We start from the raw sequence: 16,184 nt of genomic DNA, 5'->3' as shown, positions 1-16,184 counted from the left end.
GGATTATAGCCTGGCATGAAAATAAACCACAGGGAAAAACGTCCTCCATTCGCTATTTAAGTGCATAGATGTAAATTTTCCCACTGCCCCGTTTCGATACAGGTGCATGATAATAGTCCATTCTAAATCAAAACAAATTTCACACATATATTATTTAGTATATGTAAAGACAAGATTAAATCAAGAATAGTCTGATGGGTGACAATATTAGCCTATCACTTGTGAATTATATTTAACACTTGTGAATGATGCCAAGCATAAGAAACAATGCCTTTTTTTGCGCCATTTTTTAATCATAGTCGCACACCTCATGTAGCCTAGCACATAGACCTATATATTTTAATAAGGTTTGTATCACAAGGGGTGTAGAGCCTAACTGGCACACATAAGCAACACGTGAGTTTCAAGTGTGGGGAAGATAATTTTCACCATAAAACTCACCTTTATAATAAAAGCATTACATGCAAAATTGCATTTGGAATCACTTTTGACAATGGTGTTTTCCACTAATGGAACATAGCCTACTACCATGTGCGCAGTGCTGCGCTTATAATGTGAAATAGCCTAGTAGTTGATCAACATTTTAAGCTAAATGTTCTGATCTGTTGCGTCAGCCACATTGCGTAAAAAGTTTTTTGATGAAAGCGAAGGTAACCTACCTAAGAAAGCGAAGGTAACCTGCCTAAAAGATTTCCGCCCTGTTGCACTCACATCGGTAGCCATGAAGTACTTTGAAAGGCTGGTCAACACCATCATGCCGGAAACCCCAGACCAACTCCATTTCGCATACCACCCCAGCAGATCCACCGGTGACACAATCTCAATTGCACACCACACTGCCCTTTCCCATCTGGACAAAATAAATACCTATGTGAGTTCATTGACTACAGCTCAGCGTTCAACACCATAGTGCTCACAAAGCTCATCACTAAGCTAAGGACCCTGGGACTAAAACACCTCCCTCTGCAACTGGATCCTGGACTTCCTGACGGGCTGGCCCCCAGCTGGTAAGGGTAGGCAACAACGCATCTGCCACGCTGATCCTCAACACTGGGGCCCCTCCTGGGTCTGTGCGTAGTCCCCTCCTTTACTCCCTGTTCACCCACGACTGTGTGGCCAAGCACAACCCCAACACCATCATTAAGTTTGCTTACGGTGGTAGGCCTGATCACCGACAACGATGAGACAGGGAGGAGGTCAGAGACCTGGCAGTGTGGTGCCAGGACAACAACCGCTCCCTCAATGTGAGCAAAACAAAGGAGCTGATCATGGACTATAGGACTACAGGCCCCCATTCACATCGACAGGGCTGAAGTGGAGCGGGTCGATATGTTTCAAGTTCCTTGGTGTCCACATCACCAACAAACTATTATAGTCCAAACATAACAAGACAATTGTGAAGAGGGCATGACACCATATTGTCCTCCTCAGGAGACTGAAAAGATTTGGCATGGGTTCCCAGATCCTCAAAAAAGTTCTACAGCTGCACCATCTAGAGCACCCTGACCGGTTGCATCACCGCCTGGTATGGCAACTGCTTGGCATCTTACCTTAAGGCGCTACAGAGGGTAGTGTGTATGGCCCAGTACATCACTGGGGCCAAGCTTCCTGACATCCAGGACATATATATATTTGGAGGTGTCAGAGAAAGGCCCAAAGAAATTGTCAAAGACTCCAGTCACCCAAGTCATAGACTGTTCTCTCTGCTACTGCACAGCAAGCCATACCGGAGCTTCAAGTCTAGGACAAAAAGGTTCCTTAACCGCTTCTACCCCCAAGCCATAAGACTGAACCAGGTTTTACTCTAGGATTTTGCCTGTGCTTAGCTCTATATGTTTATTTTTATCATAAAAGACTCCATAGCCTTGCCAATGACAAGTATACCCATAACATGATGAACCCACCACTATGCTTGAAAGTATGAAGAGTGGTACTCAGTGATTTTTGTGTTGGATTTGCCCCAAACATCATGCTTTGTATGCGGGACATAAAGTACATTTCTTTGCAATATGGCACTGTCTTCCCTTTTTTCACTCTGTAATTTAGGATAGTATTGTGGAGTAACTACAATGTTGTTGATCCATCCTCAGTTTTCTCATACTACAGCCATTAAAACTCGGTTTTAAAGTCACCATTTGCCTCATGGTGAAATCCCTGAGTGGTTTCCTTCCTCTCCGGCAACCGAGTTAGGAAGGACGCCTGTATCTTTGTAGTGATTGGGTGTATTGATACACTATCCAAAGTGTAATTAATAACTTCACCATGCTCAAAGGGATATTCAATGGTCAGCTTTTCTTTTTTTCATCTACCAATAGGTGCCCTTCTTTACGGGGCATTGGAAAACCTCCCTGGTCTGTGTGGTTGAATCTGTGTCTGAAAATCACTGCTCAACTGAGGGACCTTACAGATAATTGTATGTGTGGGGTAATCATGTTAAAAATATATATTTTGAATAATCTTACAACACTTTTATTGCACAAAGAGTGAGTCCATGCAACTTAAGCAAATTTTTACTTCTAAATGTATTTAGGCGTGCCATAACAAAGGGGTTAAACATTTCTGAAGACAATTCCACTTTGCCATTATGGGGTATTGTATGTAGGCCAGTGACACACAATCTCAATTTAATACATCTAAAATTCAGGCCGTAACAAAATGGTGTAAAAAGTCCAGGGGTGTGAATTCTTTCTGAAGTGTTGATATTAGTTGTCAGGGGTCTTTACTTCAACATTATTGTGTTTTAATGTAAATCTAATACCGTTCAATAATTTTTCTGGTCAATGTTGTCCAAGACCCTTTTTTTCCATATGTTTGACCAGAAATGAAAGCCTTTCCTTATTCCATATTTGTTGGATGGAAAATGGTTGCAAAATGTATATGCCTTAATTTCTAAAACATTTCATTTGACACCCAATTTGACATGCTCCTATGAACTTCACATGTGTGTGCTCATGGGTCCTTTTAGATGTGAATGCCCATTATATACAAGCAAACAAGAGAAACTCTGGAGGGGGTTGTTATATTTGCCAAAGACTGTAGAAGTAACAGGTTTATACTGAAAATACTCAAACTAAAACAGAAAACACTTTTGAGTTTTATGTTATACACTCAAATAGTAGAGAACTAGTGAGTGAGCAGAGCACTACTCCTGCCATAGGAACATTGGTCTACAGTTCAAAGGCAGCGGCCCATGGGATTTGTTTTGGGCTGCGGGCCGGTCACACATGAAAAGGCTGCTTTATCTGCACGGGTGCTCAAACCTCAACCTTTTACCCTTCATGCTGCGGGAGTCAGCCTCCCATGTCTGATGTCAGGTAGAATCTCTCCTCTCACATTGAAGGCAGAGGGCCTGGAGAGTGTCTACTGACTGACTGATTGAACTAGGGAGTGTGAGACACTTTAGACAAGCAACAGATTAACACTGATAAAAGCTATTCTGCAGTGGTCCTTGCATTGAGCCCCGAGGAACCCCCTAAAATATATGCAATTTGTATCTGTATTGTTGAAGATATTTTAGTGTGCAGTATACTATCAACAGCTACACTACACGGGGAAGATCTTTGAACCGTAAGGCACTCACGACAGAATAATCCATAAAAGAACAGATACACAATGGTGCATCATTTGTGTGTAAGTTCAGAACATCTGTTGCTGTTCTTTCAACCATTTCAGAGGACCACCTCCTGTTCAGCCTATGAGGGAGCAGAGTCATTGGCTACAAGGTGGTGCAACACAGTAGGAGCCAGAGTGTCGCATAGAGTTGCCACCACCTTATCCATCCTGCATCATGTGTCATAGCCTACAGTGTAGAGGCACAGGGGGTCACGATTGAGTCATGACATATAGCACAAACGACAATTGCATGCCACAGCAGTAGAGCATATGTGCAGAGAGATGTGTTGGAGAGGTTTTGTGCACATGTATGTCCTTCTGTCAATGCATACTATATATACGAGTATGTATGACTGTCAGCCTGTCAGTGTAGTCGGCTATACGTGTCAAGCTGTCAATTGTGTATATGTGTGTGTGTGTATATATATATATATATATATACATCTCTTTGTAAGTCGGATCAGAGCACCCGGGGGCGCAGAGACAACAGTCAGAGGTGGAGGCTACTGGAGTCAGGCCAGAGCACTGCTGAGAAATCCATCACCTTTCCCACTCAGCACCAGAGCCTACCAGGACTGACCACAGTCTGCTCATAACAAACACAGCTACTCTATAGTTAGGAAACTGTTACTTACACCCAAAACAGGAGAAAACTAACCTTTACAATTAAATTACCTCTCATTGGCAGCTAATTAATGGTTGTTTTATGTATCCAGATCTGTTTGAGAGCAGTTACAAGCTTCGCTGTGTATATGCTTACACTGCCTTGTTGGCAGACATCACCAATATCAGAGGAGTCACCTACAGCTCTGCTGAGGACTCAGGTTTCATTGGAAGCAGCCAGAATCTCCCTCTCTGGTTGCATGGGGCTGCGGTCTCTGGGGAGGCTATCAACAAGACAGATCTCGCTCTCAGTTTGTGGTCCAGGCAAATCAATACTTATATTCAGTATCACCATGGTCACCCTAGCTAGGGTAAAGGTAAAATCCCTTCTCCCTGTATGAACGATGACAGTCTGGCTGCTCCATACAAATGAAATTGCTACTCAAAATCGAATCTAATTCAATCAAACCAGAGTGCCACCATGGTATTGCGTATAATCATTGCAATCCACACCTGAGGCATGGAGGCCACCTGAACAGAGGAGCAGGAGTCTGATTAGTTAGCCTTTCATTGGGGAAGACGTATCCGCAAACACAGGCAGTAACTAGCTACTGATCTCTCTCTCATCCTGCCCAGTGGGACTCTGTGCTTTCACCCCAACCTTGGGCTGTAGTCCCAGCACCAGCTGTGGGATATTTACAGCCTGTTGCCTCATGTTCCAGCACAGCCATTCCGCTCGACTGGCCTGCTCCACTCTGCCTGTTGACTGACCGCTTGTTTGGTTAGACGGGTGTGCATTGTGCCTTATTAACCAAAGTGTTCAGTGTGAAGGTGAATCTGTGTGAGTGATATGGTGGAGAAATGTATGGTGGTGGGCTTGGATTCTTTTGAGGAAAGGAAGGAAGGATGGGGGCTGGACCTGGGTCTGCTGTTTGGTTGTGACTGGGCTTGTGCCTGTGTGCATGCTGCCAACACTGGCAGGGGAATATGATCCCACCCCCCTCCTCCTCTTCACCAATCGTAGGGTGGGTTTTTTGTGAGGGGGTAGCTGCAGTGCAAGAGCAGCACTTCTAGAAAGGGGTGGGAAATTGGAGGAGGTTGGACAGGTTTGGGATGGGCGGTAAATAGATCTGCGCTACTCGGCTCGTGAATCACACACCCGCTGCCAGTCTTGTCAATACTGCAGTCTACCCCAACAACAAACACACACACACACACACACACACACACACACACACACACACACACACACACACACACACACACACACACAAGACACAACCTCAAAGCACCCAACTGCCATGGAACTACCACCACCACACACACACACTGCCGGTCAAAAGTTTTCGAACACCTACTCAATCAAGGGTTTTTATTTATTTTTTACTATTTTCTACATTGTAGAATAATAGTGAAGACATCAAAACTATGAAATAACACATATGGAATCATGTAGTAACCAAAAAGTGTAAAACAAATGCTTTTCCAACAGTCTTTAGTTCCCAATATGTAGTTCCCACATATTCTGAGCACTTGTTGGCTGCTTTTCCTTCACTCTGCGGTCCAACTCATCCCAAACCATCTTGTGGAGGCCAGGTCATCTGATGCAGCACTCTATCACTCTCCTTCTTGTTCAAATAGCCCTTACACTGCCTGGAGGTGTGTTGGGTCATTGTTCTGTTGAAAAACAAATGAGAGTGGGACTAAGCCCAAACCAGATGGGATGGCATATCACTTCAGAATGCTGTGGTAGCCATGCTGGTTAAGCATGCCTTGTATTCTAAATAAATCACAGACAATGTCACCAGCAAAGCACCCCCACACCATAACACCTCCTCCTCCTTTTTGTTTGGAACCAAAAATCTTGAATTTGGACTCCATACCAAAGGACAAACTTCCACCGGTCTAATGTCCATTGCTCATGTATATTGGCCCAAGCAAGTCCCTTCTTATTATTGGTATCCTTTAGAAGTGGTTTCTTTGCAGCAATTCGACCATGAAGGCCTGTTTCACACAGTCACCTCTGAACAGTTGATGTTGAGATGTGTCTGTTACTTGAACTCTGTGAAGCATTTATTTGGGCTGCAATTTCTGAGACTGGTAACTAATGAACTCATCCTCTGCAGCAGAGGTAACTCTGGGTCTTCTTTTCCTGTGGCGGTCCTCATGAGAGACAGTTTTATCATAGCGCTTGATGGTTTTTGCACTTGAAGAAACTTTCACAAAGTTCTTGAAATGTTCTGCATTGACTGACCTTCATGTCTTAAAGTAATGATGGACTGTCGTCTCTCTTTGCTTATTTGAGCTGTTCTTGCCATAATATGGACTTGGTCTTTTACCAAATATGACTATCTTCTGTATACCACCCCTATCTTGTCACAACACAACTGATTGGCTCAAACGCATTAAGAAGGAAAGAAATTCCACAAATTAATTTTTAAGAAGGCATACCTGTTAATTGAAATGCATTCCATGTGACTACCTCATGAAGCTGGCTGAGGTGAGGGCACTCGGAGTGTGGTGTCAGGAAAACAACCTCTCATTTAACATCAACAAAACAAAGGCGATGATCGTGGACTTCAGGAGGGAAGTCAGCAGAGGGAGCATCCCCCATCCACATCGATGGGACAGCAGCGGAGAAGGTGGAAAGTTTTAAGTTCCTGGGCGTACATATCACAGACAAACTGAAATGGTCCACCCACACAGAGTGTGGTGAAGAAGGCGCAACAGCGCCTCTTCAACCTCAGAAGGCTGAAGAAATTTGGCTTGTCACCCAAAACCCTGACAAACTTTTACAGGCGTACAATCGAGGGCATCCTGTCGGGCTGTATCACAGCCTGGTATGGCAACTCAACCACAAAGCTCTCCAGAGGGTGGTGCGGTCTGCACAATGCATCACCGGGGGCAAACTACCTGCCCTGCATGACACGTACAGCACTCGATGTCCCAGGTTGGCCAAAAAGATCATCAAGGACAACAACCACCCGAGCCACTGCCTGTTCACACCGCTATCATCCAGAAGGTGAGGTCAGTACAGGTGCATCAAAGCTGGGATCAATCTCAAGGCCATCAGACTGCTAAACAGCAATCACTAACTAATAGAGGCTGCAGCCTACATTGAAGCCCAATCACTGGACACTAACAAATGGAACACTAGTCACTTTAAACAATGCCACCGTAAATAATGTTTACATATCTTACATTACTCATATCACATGTATATACTGTATTTTATACCATCTATTGCACCTTGCCTATGCCGCTCGGCATTCGCTCATCCGTATACTTATATGTACATATTCTCATTCACCCATTTAGATTTGTGTATATTGGGTAGTTGTTGGGGAATTGTTAGATTACTTGTTAGATATTACTGCACTGTCGGAACTAAACTCAGCAAAAAAAAGAAAACGTCCCTTTTCAGGACCGTCCTTCAAAGATAATTCAAATAATTTCAGATCTTCATTGTAAAGGGTTTAAACACTGTTTCACATGCTTGTTCAATGAACCATAAACAATTAATGAACATGCACCTGTGGAACGGTCTTTAAGACACTAACATCTTACAGACAGTAGGCAATTAAGGTCACAGTTATGAAAACTTGAGACACTAAAAACAGGCCTTTCTACTGACTCTGAAAAACATCAAAAGAAAGATGCCCAGGGTCCCTGCTCATCTGCGTGAACGTGCCTTAGGCATGTTGCAAGGAGGCATGAGGACTGCAGATGTGGCCAGTGCAATAAATTGCAATGTCCGTACTGTAAGACACCTAAGACAGCTCTACAGGGAGACAAGACGGACAGCTGATCGTCCTCGCAGTGGCAGACCACGTGTAACAACACCTGCACAGGATCGGTACATCCGAACATCACACCTGCGGGACAGGTACAGGATGGTAACAACAACAACTGCCCGAGTTACACCAGGAACGCACAATCCCTCCATCAGTGCTGATACTGTCCGCAATATGCTGAGGCGCTGGACGGAGGGCTTGTAGGCCTGTTGTAAGGCAGGTCCTCACCTGACATCTCCGGCAACAACGTCACCTATGGGCACAAACCCACCGTTGCTGGACCAGATAGGACTGGCAAAAAGTGCTCTTCACTGACAAGTCGCCGTTTTGTCTCACCGGGGGTGATGGCCGGATTCGCATTTATCGTCGAAGGAATGAGCATTACACCGAGGCCTGTACTCTGGAGCGGGATCGATTTGGAGGTGGAGGGTCCGTCATGGTCTGGGGCGGTGTGTCACAGCATCATCGGCCTGAGCTTGTTGTCATTGCAGGCAATCTCAATGCTGTGCGTTACAGGGAAGACATCCTCCTCCCTCATGTGGTACCCTTCCTGCAGGCTCATCCTGACATGACCCTCTTGACAGTTTTTGTTCAGTTTATGTCTCAGTTGTTGAATCTTGTTATGTTCATACAAATATTTACACATGTTAAGTTTGCTGAAAATAAAAACAGTTGACAGTTTCTTTTTTTGCTGAGTTTAGAAGCAAAAGCATTTCATTACATTTGCATTAACATCTGCTAACCATGTGTATTTGACCAATAAAATCTGATTTGATTTGAGAGAATGCCAAGAGTGTGCAAAGCTGTTATCAAGTCAAAAGGTGGCTATTTGGAGAATCTCAAATATAAAATATATTTTGATTTGTTTTACACTTTTTTTGGTTAGTACATGATCCCATATGCATTATTTCATAGTTTTTATGTCTTCACTATTATTCAACAATGTATAAAATAGTAAAAAATAAAGAAAATCCCTTGAATGAGTAGGTGTTCTAAAACTTTTGACCGGTAGTGCACAACGAATCACAAACAAGTCTGTCGCAGAAGGCACTCTGACTTAACTGTGCACAAACACACACAAAGAAGTCCACAAGCCTGGTGTAGTCAGGTTTGTTGTTGACAGAGGCTCGTCTCCATCACCACGCCATTCCTGTGGCAATGTGGTTTGACCTGTCAGGTGACATCACAGACTCACATACAAACAGGACCACACCCACTCACTCAGCCCTGGGAGTTGGCAACTGCTCCCATTCACCTGGAACGCTCCTGGGGCCATGCCAGAACAAAATAATAACAGGTGCCTAGGTTATAGTATCCCTTGCTGCTTTCCACAGGTTCTTCCACCAGTATGTCTCTAATGGGAATACTCAACCCATCATCTTTCTCTTTATTCTCAGCCTTTCGGTTAGAGAAACCTACTGGATGCCCCTCCCCAAAAACATACCCTTTTTCACCTCGCATCAGATGAGGACCAACCAGCGCTGAAGGTCTGAGAGAAAAACACCCTCTAGACAAAACACTGATGACATCAATGTGACATTAGGGGAGAGGGTGTGTGCACAGGTCTGTGTGTGCAAATGTTGGTTGTCACCAGTCAAACATGTTCTGTCAATGAGGACTCACAAAAGAGGTAGACAGACAAGGTCAAGATAGTTGACTGGCACTGAAGTACAGCCATCTATCATTATATAATATCACATGTTTATTTTTAAGACTACAGTCATTAGTGAATTAAAGCTAATGGACATAGAACAGTACCATGTTTCTATGACATAAACATGATAATGAGTCTGAAAATACTTGTTTTCAGGAGATTACCCATGTTTTGCAAAACTCTATGTATAGAAGGAGCTTGCAGTGTGTTTACCAAAGGTGTAATAAGTGTACATTTTTGGTTAGACAACAAAGGTTCTTTCACTAACCTCATTTGAAGAGTTCAACCTAGTTCCATTGTATCCTGCACATCTTCTATGCACCTGCAGTGACTCTCACAACATTTCTCATCATTCTGTAATTCTTTGTAGGAGCATTTATTGAGGCTGCATGATCATTAGCAAGGCCTTTTGCTCAAAAGTATATGATCGGTGACTTTATTAAGCATGCTACATGAATATAATTCAAAGAAGTAGAATTGACATGTCTTGAAAAACTCAACTCCTTTTCATTAGTGTCTCAAACACATATTGAAAACACAGACTTGCAGTGAGCAGCAAATTGCAATGGAAACTTGGAAAATTGGAGTTAACTAACCATACTTCACAGATCAGTAGCTTGAAAGAGTTATTCGTCTCACAGTTATGCGAGTCACGAAAGAACAGAAAACTAAATTGATAATGTAAGGCCATATTTAATAGCATATTAGCACAAGGCTAACATTTAAAAACACTCAAAGTGAAAACGCATACCCTTAGGCTATTACTGTATGTAGATGGCACTTGGATGAAAACTGGCTACCAAAAATCTATCAAATAAACCATATGTCACTTAGGCCTACAGAGCCACATGAGCTGCTGTAGAAGAAGTGGGGAACTCACAAAGTAGGCTTTACCAAACCACCAGTATGGAAACTGTTAGTGAAGCACAAGCCACACAGTAAGTCACCTCACAGTCTTTGACATCTGCCATCACTAGCTTCCTATACTGATTACTAAACCACAAAAGCAAAACATAAAACACAGTAACTACCCTGAATGTGTGGCTGTTCTGTGAAAGAATATGCTGAAAGCACAGTCTTATAGTAATATTATTCCACCAAGACAACTTATTTTCATTAGAACTTAAGCCTGAGGAGAGGCCTCATACTGTGCTCAGGAGGGACATGTTTCTCTTTTAAATTCATTAGGCATTTAGCTGGAGCAACATTTGAGTTAATGCACAAGTCACGTTGTAAGGAAGTAACAAATCTTATATGAAAATGCAATGCCGGTGTTGGTTGCCCTTACCCTTGGCTGATCAGTGGGCCGCAGTCAAAAAACAGAGGCGCAAGTTTAAAAAGACTCTTTAAAAAGCAGAAAGCACCAACAAGCACTTTGAATTGAATCCAAAAGACTCTCAGTTACAGTGGCACCCAGAGTATTCTAAGTCAAAGTTCAGGCATATTCCCAGTGAGAGGGGTCCAAACAAAGAGTGGTGTGTCCATCCTGCACACAACTGGTAGAAATGACAACTGCAGCAGAGCCCCTCACACTGGAGACCCACTCCCCAGGCTTTCCCTCTGGACAACCAACCCCCCTTCCATCCCCTGGTCAACCACCATCCATTCCCTGGTCAACTCGTCCCCCCCCCCCTCGTCCCCCCGGTCAACCCCTTTTCATACTCTTCCCAGGTCATCCTTTGCCCTAATATGCAGTTAGGCTGTGTAGATGATCAGATCCTCTATAGCCCCCCCCCCCCCCCCTATTCCCTGGCCGGTACAAGTGCGTGTACATTCTCCCTTCGGATTCACAAGCTGCTGTAAGTGCAGTGGCAGCTGCCCCTACACACCTTTTGTTCCAACAGCCCCTCTCCGCTACCCCCTGTCATCTCCTCACACATGCTCAGCTGTTGAAAGGTTGGGCACACCGGACTAATGCTGATCTATGCAGCCCCAAATCTGTAGATGTTCTGAAATGGTCTTTTGACCTATCTTTTGTGTTACACGTTGCGTGTAGTCACATATTTTGCCTCTAAAATTGCTATTGTCATGCAAGGCAAAACTTTCAAGGGTACAACTGAAGGCTCTGACTTGATTAGCTATAATCTCACAATCAAGCCCAATTAAAAGCTGGAAAACTAGAGAAATCTACACGAGGGTTGAGAAGTAATGCCATATGTACAAGTTGTCATTTGTGTCTGTTTTCAAGAATGACTCCGCTTCCCAAGGAGTAAATCTCAGGCTGTGCCCTATCATGACCTTCAAATCTCTGAGGAGGTCGAGAGGGTGTGGGAAATGGGAGGCCAGGAGTCTGTTGAACAGTTGTGTCATTGAGTTTCCACAAAATACAGCAAATATCTTTATTGGTAAAGGCACGTCTATGTCCAGAACCCAACTGGTTAATAAAGGGTTGAAATGCTCATATCAATAACTCATATGGATACATCTGAGGGAAGGAAATGAAACGGCTCCCTTTGAGTATCAGAGAGGAAATATGCACAACAGCCCTAAACACAACAAGACACTTTGAGGACACAATTACTTCCACAACAAACACCAGTGATTGGTAATGGCCTTATCTCGCTGCCCCTCTCCAGGTTTTTCCCTTCCTCTCCTCTTATCGTCCATGTGCTAGTAAGGCAGACTGGGGCTCTCCATGTTGAACACATTGTGTTGGCCCATAGCCTAATAAGGGGATCCATGTGACTGCCTCCTCTCTTCCGGTGACTAATGTGAATGATGCCCAGGACTATGTGGTGCTGCTGGCCCACGTGTGGTGGTGGAGTATGGGCATCAAGAAGGGAGAGGGATGGTGGTAACGCTGCAGTATGGAGAGTATGGAGAGAATTAAAGAATGAAGGCATTTATTTTTTCCCTGAATAAAGTCACATACTAAATTGGCAAAGTCACAATACCAAATGTATCATTGAATTATTATGCTGAAAGATAGTGATGGGGGAAAATAGGTTTGACAATATCACAAAATTATTTTGCGCTAGTTGGCTGTACCTGCACGAAAACTCCAGTATTTTTACTTTTTCCAAAACTTGTCCCTCTGTCAAAAAACATCTGGTGAGCAATATGTTTGGAACATCAAATCTCAATAAGGTCACAGTATCGAATAGCAATACATATAGAATTGTGAGAATCCAAATACATATTGTATCGGAACCAACGTATCGTGATAATATCATATCGTAAGGTCCCTTGTGATACCCAACCATACTGGAAGGGACATTTTGTTTTAGAAAAGGACATGCAAATAAACATCCATAGAGCTCTTCCATCGCTCTGTGCTGGACAGCTACCCTAGGAGTCTAGATTCACGTCGCTCAGGGTCTACCTGAACGATGATTGAAAGGATCAAGTCTGTCTATCAGCGCACTGACCACAGCCCCCGTAATAAAGCAGGTTCTTTGCGCTATGGCTTTAGAGCACGCAGAGTAAAGCACCTGCTCCACTTACTCATTCATTGCTAGAGCTGTCTCAGCTGCATTAGCTTCCCACTCATGCTGCACAGAAGTTAACACACTTGAAAAGTGCAACACAGCATGTAGAAATGTTGAAACTGTTCATAAAACAATGTCCAGACAGGATAGAATACTTTTACAATGCAAGACGACACCGGTAGAATCCAGCTTTAAATTGTAGGTTAACTTTCCTTGCTAGCTTAGGCTACAGCTGAATTCAGTACCCTAGTACTTTGTTTGTGATAACCATAATGCAAAATATGCTGATTTCAAAGCTGATTGTCACCAAAAAAAACTTTATTAGTTCACTTCGTCTACCTCGCCACCAAAAACTCATTCACTTCTTTGTCTCCCTTGCCTTCCGTCCGATTTACACTAGACTCCATAGCCACAAAGTCAGATTCCACAGCCACATTCTGCCACAGCAAATGACCTCATTACATTTCTTAAAGAGGCAGCGCACACATTTACAAAAGGTTAGATTGCTTCTTCTATGCAAATGTTTGTTTGTTTTACCCCTTTCCGTGGTATACTACCAATTAGTTACAGTCCTGTCATGTTGCTGCAACTCCGGTACGGACTCGGGAGAGGCGAAGGTCGAGAGCCATGCGTCCTCCAAAACACAACCCAGCCAAGCCGCACTGCTTCTTGACACAAAGCCCGCTTAATCCGGAAGCCAGCCGCACCAATGTGTCGGAGGAAACACCATACACCTGGTGACCGTGTCAGCGTGCATTGCGCCTGGACCGCCACAGGAGTCGCTAATGCACGATGGGACAAGAACATCCCTGCCGGCCAAACCCTCCCCTAACCCGGGTGACGCTGGACCAATTGTGTGCCGCCCCATGGGTTCCCCGGTTGCGGCTATCTGCGGCACAGCCTGGACTCGAACCAGGTTCTCTAGTGGCACACTTATTTTCTTGGCAACTACTAGGAGAACATTACTTTATTGTACTGATCACTGAGGTGCCTTAGACCACTGTGCCACTCGGGAGGACATATGCAAATGTTGATGATCAGTACAATAGAGTAATGTTCTCCTAGCAGTTGCCAAGAAAATAGGTCTGTAGCTCCATGAAATCAGCTAAAACAAGCTCAATAACTGCATGCTCACAGTATTGAATAATATGCATTCACCTGTATTGTGAAGACCTATGCTACATCTTGATTTACCCTGTTTTAGCAATAGAGATTGACCATGTTGTTTTGTAGTTAAATAGTTTTTTTACCAAAGTCAAATTGATTGAATCATTGTATAATTGATTCAATTAATACATACATGACAAAACATTTTTTTACAAACATTTGCAAATATAATGATACTGAACTCAAAAGATGCCCAACAATTGAACAGAACAGTAGCTGAGTTTATCTGTCTGAATCAAGTGCCATTCTGTGACTTGCTAATATATATATTTTTTTTACTATGGTACCGTTTTGGTATTTAGTATCATGATGGTATCGAGTATTGTGATACTAAACCTGGTATCGGTATCCAAGTCAAAATTCTGGTATCTTAACAACACTAACTTACAAAGGACACTTTTAAAATAAAATAAAGGAATAGAAAATTAACCATGAAAGGTGTTTCTTTAGAAGGAACTCTCTGCTCTAACAGTATAATAGGAAATTCACAGATGCTTTGTTCAATACAAGCCCATTTGGTACTCTTTGTAAGTGACTAATAGATTTGTGAACAAACCTCATATGCTTTCAAGTGTTTGACAATGAATACCCTAATTATGCAAATCTGCTTCCTTCTCAGGGACAGCACAAAAATAACTAATAAAAATAAACTGCAGTACAGCATTTTAATATCGTTACAATTGATATTACAATTGTGTCAACCATAACAACAATAACTTTTCAGTAATATGTGAAAATAATTTTCTCTGATGCATTATTATAGGGGAATAATCTGCAGGGTAAAAGTAGTAAACCCCTAAACCTCTGACCTGGGGTGAGACTTGACAGACATTCCTTCAGGGTTTGACCATTCAGAACAATTTTCAGTCTTAGGAGGCAACAGCTGCCACCAAGATATTTATGGATTCTCAAAAGAAAGACGCCAACACATCCGACCCACTTTACCCTAAACAGCCTTCCAACATCATTAACATTTAGTAACTAATATGATCTCATTCATGAATATCAACAGTGCTGGGAGAGAAAACCAAAGGACTTGACCCAAATTCTCTGAACAAGACTACTGTCCAACAACAACAACAACATGGATTTATGTTAGTGTCCCTCCCTGAAAGCCTTGCCTCATTCTCCTAATCAGGGGAAATTTGGTATCTCCCAACCCTGGGAGCAGTCACAGCTAAAGGGTAGAGGTCAAGAGGAGCGGGACGAGTCCTAACAGACGTGTCAACCTGTTCCCTTCAGCCACGCCTCGCTCAGCTGCCACCACAAAGGGCCCCTGCCTTCACACACAGAGGCAGTCGCCAGCCACGACACTCAGTGACTACCACACACCAGAATGACCAACCTGGGAGGTGGCGGACATTTAGTCTAAGGTGAGACAGAATGAGACGTAACATTTATACGCAAAGGTTTATCAACAGCTCCTCAGGAAGTTGTTTTGATTGTGAAAAGAGTAGGATATTTCAATAAAACCAATGCCTGTGGTCTCATTCTTTTGTAAAGACAAATAATGGAATCAATGTAAGAATAGAATCATGATATCAGCTCAAATTGAGCATATATTGAAATCCAATTGCAGTATACTTGATGTTGATTATCTGTGTGAATCTACTACAGCCTTCAGATTATACATGATCACTGGATAAAAAAAAGATGTGACGAAAACAAGAAAGCATAGAGTCCACATTCTAATCTGTGGTGATGGGTATTAGGCTTGGGCGGCATACCTTATACCGGGGTATTTGCAAATAGCCACAAGATGGTTTTTCAAAACCATTGAAAAATTATTTATTTTAAGTTTTTCAATACATTTTCATATTTGTAGCAATTTGTATTTTGTAAATACCTGCAGTCAACTTGTGCAATGCGTTAGGAGATAAAGCAGATTGCATTCTTCATTTCACCTTATTTTATATTATGAAGCTT

General features: G+C 43.0%; 1 protein-coding gene across 11 annotated transcripts in view; it reads right to left on the bottom strand.

Annotated features, from left to right (window-relative positions):
- Nucleotides 1-16,184, bottom strand: part of LOC115104036 (myocyte-specific enhancer factor 2D homolog) — a 78,848-nt gene that overhangs the window by 44,440 nt on the left and 18,224 nt on the right. Inside the window, exon 1 of one of the 11 annotated variants that reach the window (XM_065009576.1) lies at nucleotides 10,952-11,184. The exons of the other annotated variants lie outside the window; for them this stretch is intronic. The gene's annotated coding sequence lies outside the window, so the exon portion shown is untranslated. Of the gene's footprint in view, nucleotides 1-10,951; nucleotides 11,185-16,184 lie in introns of those variants that run through there. 11 annotated transcript variants of the gene reach the window in all.

This window comes from Oncorhynchus nerka, linkage group LG3, assembly GCF_034236695.1.
Source record: "Oncorhynchus nerka isolate Pitt River linkage group LG3, Oner_Uvic_2.0, whole genome shotgun sequence".
Taxonomy (NCBI): Eukaryota; Metazoa; Chordata; class Actinopteri; order Salmoniformes; family Salmonidae; genus Oncorhynchus; species Oncorhynchus nerka.
This window is presented reverse-complemented; position numbering and strand designations above follow the sequence as displayed.